Source organism: Tachyglossus aculeatus, chromosome 2 (genome assembly GCF_015852505.1).
Source record: "Tachyglossus aculeatus isolate mTacAcu1 chromosome 2, mTacAcu1.pri, whole genome shotgun sequence".
Lineage (NCBI taxonomy): Eukaryota > Metazoa > Chordata > Mammalia > Monotremata > Tachyglossidae > Tachyglossus > Tachyglossus aculeatus.
The window spans coordinates 91,619,380-91,628,417 of record NC_052067.1 but is presented as its reverse complement, the minus strand read 5'-3'; the positions used below and the strand labels follow the sequence as shown (position 1 = coordinate 91,628,417).

The 9,038-nt window shown below is 46.1% G+C and overlaps 1 non-coding gene across 1 annotated transcript; it reads left to right on the top strand.

Moving 5' to 3' along the window:
• The first annotated feature begins 7,024 nt into the window (after positions 1 to 7,024).
• Positions 7,025 to 7,162, top strand: LOC119923868. Its single transcript, XR_005448991.1, has one exon. It is a non-coding gene; the product is annotated as a small nucleolar RNA SNORA7 (small nucleolar RNA).
• The last annotated feature ends 1,876 nt before the right edge of the window (positions 7,163 to 9,038 follow it).

Here is a 9,038-nt window from a genome sequence, read left to right as displayed (position 1 = left end):
ACAACCCGATCACTTTATTACCTCCCCAGTGCTTAGAACTGTGCTTTGCACATAGTAAGCGCTTGATAAATGCCATCATTATTATTATTAATGATATGTTCCAAAGTGCTATGGGGGTGGGCTTGGGATGAATAGCAAATTGATTGTGGTTAGGGACCTAAGTGCCTAATCAATGCAGAAGGGAGGGAGAATAGGGTGGAGAGATGAGAAGTTAGGCATGGAAGGCTTCCTGGAGGAGACATGAGTAATGATCTCGTTCCTCTTCTCCCACTCCCTCTGCTTTGCCCTTTTACTTGGATTTGCAACCTTAATTCACCCTCTCTCAGCCCCACAGCACTTATGTACATATCTGTTCCGTAATTTAATTAATTATATAAATGTCTATTTCTTCCTCTAGACTGTAAGCTTGTTGTAGTCAGGGAGGGTATAGAACAACTCTGTTATATTGTGCTCTTCAGAGTGTTTAGTACTATGCTTTACACACTGTTAGCACTCAATAATTAGGGTTCATTGATCGATTGGAGGGTTGTTGTGATGGTAGAACTGATAGGATTTGGTGACTGACTGAAGATATGGATTGAAGGATGGAGTTTGGAGAGGAATGGTAGGAGAGCTGGACTGATAACTGGAGGGTGCCATGGATTCAAGGGAGGGTGAATTTTTGTTTGTTTTTTGTTTTGGGGTAGATAATATGTGACAGTGTTTTGAAAACAGGGGGAAAGGAGCTATTGGAGAATGAGCAGTTGACAATAACTGTCAGGGAGGGAAGAAAGGAGGTGTCAAGTGTTTTAATAAGGCATGAAGGGTTGGGGTTTTAGGCATGGATGGAGAAGGGTAGGTTTTGAAAGGAGGCAGGAAATCTCTCAGAAATGGCTGGGGAAGAAAAGACAGTTGAAGGGAAGCCAGGAGAGGGTGCGGAATGAGAGGTGCAGGGGAGATCTTAGGGAGTTTACACCTCATAGTTCCAATTTTGTCAATGGCAAGGTTATTAACAGAAGTAGCATGGCTCAGTGGAAAGAGCTCGAGCTTTGGAGTCAGAGGTCATAGGTTCAAATCCCGGCTCCGCCAACTGTCAGCTGTGTGACTTTGGACAAGTCACTTAACTTCTCTGTGCCTCAGTTACCTCATCTGTAAAACGGGGATTAAAACTGTGAGCCCCCCATAGGACAACCTGATCACCTTGTAACTTCCCAGCGCTTAGAACAGTGCTTTGCATGTGGTAAGCACTTAACAAATACCATCATTATTATTAGGGGCAAGAAATGGGGATGGTGGGAAGACAAGAATTTAAAGGAGTTAAAATTCAAAAGCCAAGTGCTATTCATTCATTCAATTGTATTTACTGAGCGCTTACTGTGTGCAGAGCACTGTACTAAGGGCACTGTATTATGGGCAATGGGCATGGGAAACAAAAAGAAGAGGTATTGTTATACCTCTGGGTTATAACAGGTGAGGATTAATTTAAGTTGGACAAGATTGGCCTGGGGTCTGGATTTCCACCATCAGCTTTCTGCAGCTCATGACAAGAGCAGAGGAAGTGGACTTTGGAGGTGATCCAGGGCTATGGGTTGGTGATATGAAACTGGCAGAGGGTCAGTGGTCCAGGGTTGTTGAGCTTAGTTGAGTGTACTGAGTTTAGGATGTGGATTTGTGCAGCAAGGAAGGGTAGGTTACGTAGAGAGATCAAATGGAATAGGGAGGCTTGGGATAATTGGAGAAGAAAAGAGGCAGGATGTCCTTGGAAGTCGGGGGATGTGAGTTCTAATGCCGGCTCCACCATTTGTCTGCTGTGTGACTTTGGGCAAGTCACTTAACTTTTCCGTGCCTCAGTTACCTCATCTGTAAAATGGGGGCTAAGACTGTAAGTCCCATGTGGGACAAGGACTGTGTCCAACCTGATTATCTTGTATCTAACCCCGTGCTTAGAACAGTGCTTGCCACATAGTAAGCGCTTGGCAAATATGCTTATTTATTATTGGAGAAGGTCAAGGTATTGGAGGTCTCTGCCTGGAGGAGTTTTGCAGAGCTGTGGTCAGAGTTGCGGTGCAATCTCAGAATTGGTGAAGTTAGAGATTGTGCAGTGACCAGAGATGTCGAGATCGAGTGTGCATCCAAGTTGGTGAGTGGGTAAGGAGGAGTTGAGTGGTGAGGGGAAACAGATGCCTGAGGGTCATCAGAAACATCATTATCGAGTACTTACTGTGTGCAAAGCACTGTACTAAGGACTTGGGAGAGTACAATTCAATAATAAACAGGCACATTCCCCGTCCACAACGAGCTCATAGTCTACAGCATGGCATAGTAAATACAGCATTGCCCTGGGAGTCAGAAGGTCATGGGTTCTAATCCCTGCTCTACCATTTGTCAGCTGTATGGCCTTGGGCAAGTCACTTTACTTCTCTGGGCCTCAGTTCACCCATCTGTAAAATGGGACTTGAGACTGTGAGCCCCACCTGGGACAGGGACAGTGTCCAACCTGATTTGCTTGTATCCATCCCCCACACTTAGTACAGTACCTGGCACATAATAAGCACTTAACGAATACCACAATTATTATTATTATTACTGTCCCAAGCATTTAGTACAGTGCTCTGCACATAGTAAGTGCTCAATAAATACCACTGATTGATTGATACTACCTCATTGCTTAGTTCAGCACTTGGCACATAGTAATCATTTAACCACAATTATTATCATTATTATTTGATCGGATCCAGGTTCTGGTCTGCCCCAGTTATTGGGAACCCCCGATTACAAGGCTCCTGGAGATTCTGCCAATTCCCTGGGCAAGGAGGATGGCGAAGTTTGGAGGGAGCCGCTGAGTTGGGGGTTCAGAGTCCTCTCTGCTCCAGAAGTGACACCCCAGGCCTGGGCCTCCTGTTGGGCACTTACTATGTGCCAAGCACTGTTCTAAGCACTGGGGTAGATACAAGGTAATCCCCCTTGTCCTCTGCTCCTCCTCCCCTCCCTGTCACCCCCACTCCCTCCCTCTGCCCTATCTCCTTCCCCTCCCCACAGCACTTGTGTATATTTGTACATATTTATTACTCTATTTATTTTATTGATGATGTATATGTATCTATAATTCTATTTATTTTGACTGTATCGACACCTGTCTACTTGTTTCGCTTTGTTGTCTGTCTCCCTCTTCTAGACTGTGAGCCTGTTGCTGAGTAGGGACTGTCTCTATATGTTGCCTAATTTACTTTCCAAGTGATTGCTCCGCACACGGTAAGTGCTCAATAAATATGATCGAATGAATGAATGAATGAAAGGATGCCCCACGTGGGGCTCAAATTCTTAATCCCCATTTTACAGATGAGGTAACTGAGGCACAGAGAAGTTACATCAAATAGCTGTCAAGCAGTGGAGCTGGGATTAGAACCCAAACCCTCTGAGTCCCAAGCCCGTGCTGTTTCTGCTAAGCTACACTGCTAGATAAGATCGATTTATTTTATTCTGTTAATATGTTTTGTTTTGTTGTCTGTCTCCCCCTTCTAGACTGTGAGCCCGCTGTTGGGTAGGGACCGTCTCTATATGTTGCCAACTTGTACTTCCCAAGCGCTTAGTACAGTGCTCTGCACACAGTAAGCGCTCAATAAATATGATTGAATGAAGGAATCGATAGACGAAGTGTGCAGCTTGGGTTTTAGTGGGAGCGAGCGAGGTTAAGTAGGAGATGTTGTAGGGTAGGGGTTGTAGGGTGGGCATCTATTCCCCCTGGTCTCTTCCACTCTGAAGCTTGAGAAGAGTTAGTAGGTGTTCAGTAGTGGCTACAAAACTGTCCCCACCTTCCATCTCTTTTTTGCCTCCCACAGAAATATTTGCTCCTTGCCCGTGTCTTCAGCGTGTGGTAGTTTTCCACTCTGAGTTTTAAATGGTTACCATCAATCAACGCTAGCATTCCTATTTCCACTGAGGAAGGAGGAGGCTGGGGTTTCTTCTGGAGGTGCATAAATCTTCCTAATTCACTGTAAAAGTCATGAAGAGTAGACGTCATGTTTCAATCCTAAACCACTAGGGCTGTGGTCATTTGTACCACTGCTTGAATTCTTATTTCTCCTTCCCCCAAGCCCTTAGAGTTTCTAACACTCATTTGACAATTCCACAAGCCCAGCATTGCTAGAGCTTTGGATTGTTTTCAGTCACTAAGTCACGGAGAAAGAGAAAAAAAAAAAACAAAGAAAATCTCAGAAGTCATCGACACGTTGTCCGTGGCTTCATTTCCCATGTGTTAGTGGAATACTAAAGATTTTTACGAATAATTAGCCACAGGCTTGGTTCTTGGAATAAAAACTGGCAGGCTGATCAGGAAGGGAAGAAGGAAGGGGAGGAGGAGGAGGAGGAGAGAGAGAGAGAGAGAGAGAGATATTTCTCTTTTCTTACCTCTCTGAAGCTAAGGAAAGTTTTCCACCATTTGTGCAAGAAGGATGGGAACTTTTACTTTGTGTACATCGATTCAACTCTGGTTCTGACACTCTGGGAGGTGTTTCAGCACGCTTAGCTGGTCTGAGACATTCCAGACCCAGCCGGGAATCTTATCCAGGACACATCAACCCACAGCGGTCAGCATCTGCTAAGACTTGGGATGATGATAATATCTTGCTTAATTTTCTCTTTAATTTAATCCACCTTGACTGGGTTGATGGGGGCCATTTTCCAGTTTTTAGGGAATACTTATCTTGAGTATGTGGTAGACTGTAAGCTCCTTTTGGACAGAGATCCTATATCCTGACTTCGTTGTACTTTCCCAAGCACTTAGTACAATGCTCTGCACAAAGCGAGTGCTCAATAAATACCACTGATTGATTCATTGATTGACTGACTTTCCACGGAACACCCTGAGGGCTGCATTTGATGCTTAGGCCAGGGAGGGAAGAGGTCTTTCTGAGGAGAGCAGGGAATGGTGTAAAGAATCATATTCACTCTGGTAGGCTTCTTGCAGGGCCGGGATTCGGTAAACCATGCAAAATTTACTGCCTCTTTGCTCGGCAAGTAGACTGATTATTTACTGATTGATTTACTAAATCAAAGTTTTGTAAGTTCTGAACTATCAGAGCCCTGCTACCTGACTAGCTTTTCTCATTAATGTTGTCACCCCACATTCTGGTTTGCCATATTTCAGACACGCCCCATTCGCTGACTGCCAAGTGGGACAGAGCTAGCAAACACAGCTCAGGATTTACAATAATAATAATAACGATAATAATAACTGTGGTATTTGTTAAGCGCTTGCTATGTGCCAAGCACTGTACAATTAGCGCTGGGGTAGATGCAAGCAAATTGGGCTGGACACAGTCCCTGTCCTAGTGGGACAACCTGACTGTGAGCCCACTGTTGGGTAGGGACTGTCTCTATATGTTGCCAACTTGTACTTCCCAAGCGCTTAGTACAGTGCTGTGCACACAGCACTCAATAAACACGATTGATGATGATGATGATCACCTTGTAACCTCCCCAGCTCTTAGAAGAGTGCTTTGCACATAGTAAGTGCTTAATAAATGCTATCATTATTATTATTATGTGGGGCTCACAGTCTCAATCCCCATTTTACAGATGAGGTAGCTGAGACGCAGAGAAGTGAAATGGCTTACCCAAGGTCACACAGCAGACACGTGGTGGAGCTGGGATTAGAACCCATGACCTTCTGACTGTCAGGCCCGTATTCTATCCACCATGCCATGTGGCTTCTCCACTACTAATAATTAATAATTGTGGTATTTGTTAAGATGCCACACATTATGCTAAACGCTGGGGTCTATACAAGTTAATCAGGCCCCACAGTCTAAGTAGGAGGGAGAACAGGTAATGGATCCCCATTTTGCAGATGAGGGAACTGAGGCCCGGAGAAGTTAAGTGACTTGCCCTACCTTCAAGGCCATACTGAAGGCACATCTTCTCCAGGAGGCCTTCCTGACTAAGCCCTCCTTTTCTCTTCTTCCATTCCTTTCTACGCCACCTTGGCTTGCTCCCTTTATTCATCCTCCTCCTTTTCTCTTCTTCCATTCCCTTCTACGCCACCTTGGCTTGCTCCCTTTATTCATCCCCCTCCCCAGCTCCCAGCCCCACAGCACCTAGGCACATATCTGTAATTGTATTTATTTATTGTAATGTCTGTTTCTCCCTCTAGACCATAAGCTCATGTGGATAGGGAATGTACCTGTCATATTGTACTCTCGCAAGCGCTCAGTACAGCGGTCTGCATATGGTAAGCACTCTATAAATATGATTGACTGACTGCCTAGACTAAGGTCACACCACAGGGATGTGGTGGAACCGGGATTAGAACCTAGGTTTTCTGACTCCCAGTCCTGTGGCCTATTAATTAGGCCAGGCTGCTTTTCTTTACAAGACTAAAAAGGAGGCCAGCAGGGATAAGGGCCCCCCCTTCTCTTCACCATGATCCTTCAAGATATGATTCTGTGGAAGGGTGACATTCTGTCCATTTGACAGATGGGGCAACTGAGACCCAGCATGTCCTTTGGACTGAAGCTCCTTGTGGACAGGGAACAGGTCTCAATTCTGTTATATAGTACACTTCCAAGCACTTGGTACAGTGCCCTGTACACAGTAGGTTCTCAATAAATTTGACTGATTTGGGAACTTGAAGTGAGAAGAGAGATTCAGTGGCAGGGCACGGAAGAAATGAAATGCAGTTTGGTGGAATTAGAGCCAACTAATCCAGTTTCCTTGGACCATTTTTTCTTTCTTGAGACCAGATGTGATTGTTTTCATTCATTCATTCATTCAATCGTATTTATTGAGTGCTTACTGTTTGCAGACCACTGTACTAAGCGCTTGGGAAGTACAAGTTGGCAACATATAGAGACGGTCCCTACACAACAGTGGACTCACAGTCTAGAAGACTGTTTAGAAGATTGTAAAGTCTAGAAGATTGTTTTAACACATAGGGAGTGCCCCCTTGGCCCTTGGTAGAAAGATAATAATAATTTGAGTAATTGTGGCATGTTAAGGGCTTACTATGTATCAAGCACTGTAGTAAGCATTAGGGTAGGTACAAGATCCCCTTTCAGGATGGCACCTGGAGAGTTTCCAGTACTCTACCAGTCTCGGTTTTGGGAGGGAAAGTTGAGCACCGGTATACCCATTCCATTCCTAGCTTGAGCAGTGGCTAACGAGTGGAAGGCAATCTGCTACAATCAATCAATCGTATTTATTGAGCACTTACTGTGTGCAGAGCACTGTACTAAGTGCTACAAGTCAAAACTCACCTGTGCTGGGCAGCAGTGGCTTGGGAGAGAGTTGAGGGTGGTGACTCTAGTTTACTGCACTTAAGGAGGTGAACCACTTCCTTATTTTTACCAAGAAAATGCTATGGATACACCACCAGACCGACTGCAGATGGAGGTGGGGCATTCTGGGACTTTGGGACTTTGGGACTCTGGGACTTTGGGCATTCATTTAACTTCTCTGTGCCTTAGTAACCTCATCTGTAAAATGGGGATTAAGACTGTGAACCCCACGTGGGACAGCCTGATCACCTTGTATCCCCCCGCCCCCAGCACTTAGAACAGTGCTTCTCACTTAGTAAGTGCTTAACAAATGCCGTCATTATAATTCTGGGAGAGACGTGTCCTGGAGTTGTTATGTGTAGGAAACAACTCGGCAGCATAAAACAAGTAATCAGGTAATCAGATAATTATGGGGTGCACAGTCTAAGTAGGAGGGCGAACAGGTAATGAATCCCAGTTTGGCAAATGGGGAACTAATCAATCAATCAATCAATCGTATTTATTGAGCACTTACTATGTGCAGAGCACTGTACTAAGCGCTTGGGAAGTACAAATTGGCATCACATAGAGACAGTCCCTACCCAACAGTGGGCTCACAGTCTAAATGGGGGAGACAGAGAACAGAACCAAACATACCAACAAAATAAAATAAGTAGGATAGAAATGTACAAGTAAAATAAATAAATAAATAAATAGAGTAATAAATATGTACAACCATATATACATATATACAGGTGCTGTGGGGAAGGGAAGGAGGTAAGATGGGGGGGATGGAGGGGGGACGAGGGGGAGAGGAAAGAAGGGGCTCAGTCTGGGAAGGCCTCCTGGAGGAGGTGAGCTCTCAGCAGGGCCTTGAAGGGAGGGAGAGAGCTAGCTTGGCGGATGGGCAGAGGGAGGGCATTCCAGGCCCGGGGGATGACGTGGGCCGGGGGTCGATGGCGGGACAGGCGAGAGCGAGGTACAGTGAGGAGATTAGTGGTGGAGGAGCGGAGGGTGCGGGCTGGGCAGTAGAAGGAGAGAAGGGAGGTGAGGTAGGAGGGGGCGAGGTGATGGACAGCCTTGAAGCCCAGGGTGAGGAGTTTCTGCCTGATGCGCAGATTGATCGGTAGCCATTGAAGTTTTTTGAGGAGGGGAGTAATATGTCCAGAGCGTTTCTGGACAAAGATAATCCGGGCAGCAGCATGAAGTATGGATTGAAGTGGAGAGAGACACGAGGATGGGAGATCAGAGAGAAGGCTAGTGCAGTAGTCCAGACGGGATAGGATGAGAGCTTGAATGAGCAGGGTAGCGGTTTGGATGGAGAGGAAAGGGCGGATCTTGGCAATGTTGCGGAGCTGAGACCGGCAGGTTTTGGTGACGGCTTGGATGTGAGGGGTGAATGAGAGAGCGGAGTCGAGGATGATACCAAGGTTGCGGGCTTGTGAGACGGGAAGAATGGTAGTGCCGTCAACAGAGATGGGAAAGTCAGGGAGAGGACAAGGTTTGGGAGGGAAGACAAGGAGCTCAGTCTTCGACATGTTGAGCTTTAGGTGGCGGGCGGACATCCAGATGGAGATGTCCTGAAGGCAGGAGGAGAGGCGAGCCTGGAGGGAGGGGGAGAGAGCAGGGGCAGAGATGGAGATCTGGGTGTCATCAGCGTAGAGATGATAGTTGAAGCCGTGGGAGCGAATGAGGTCACCAAGGGAGTGAGTGTATATTGAGAACAGAAGGGGACCAAGCACTGAACCTTGGGGAACCCCCACAGTAAGAGGATGGGAGGGGGAGGAGGAGCCTGCAAAAGAGACT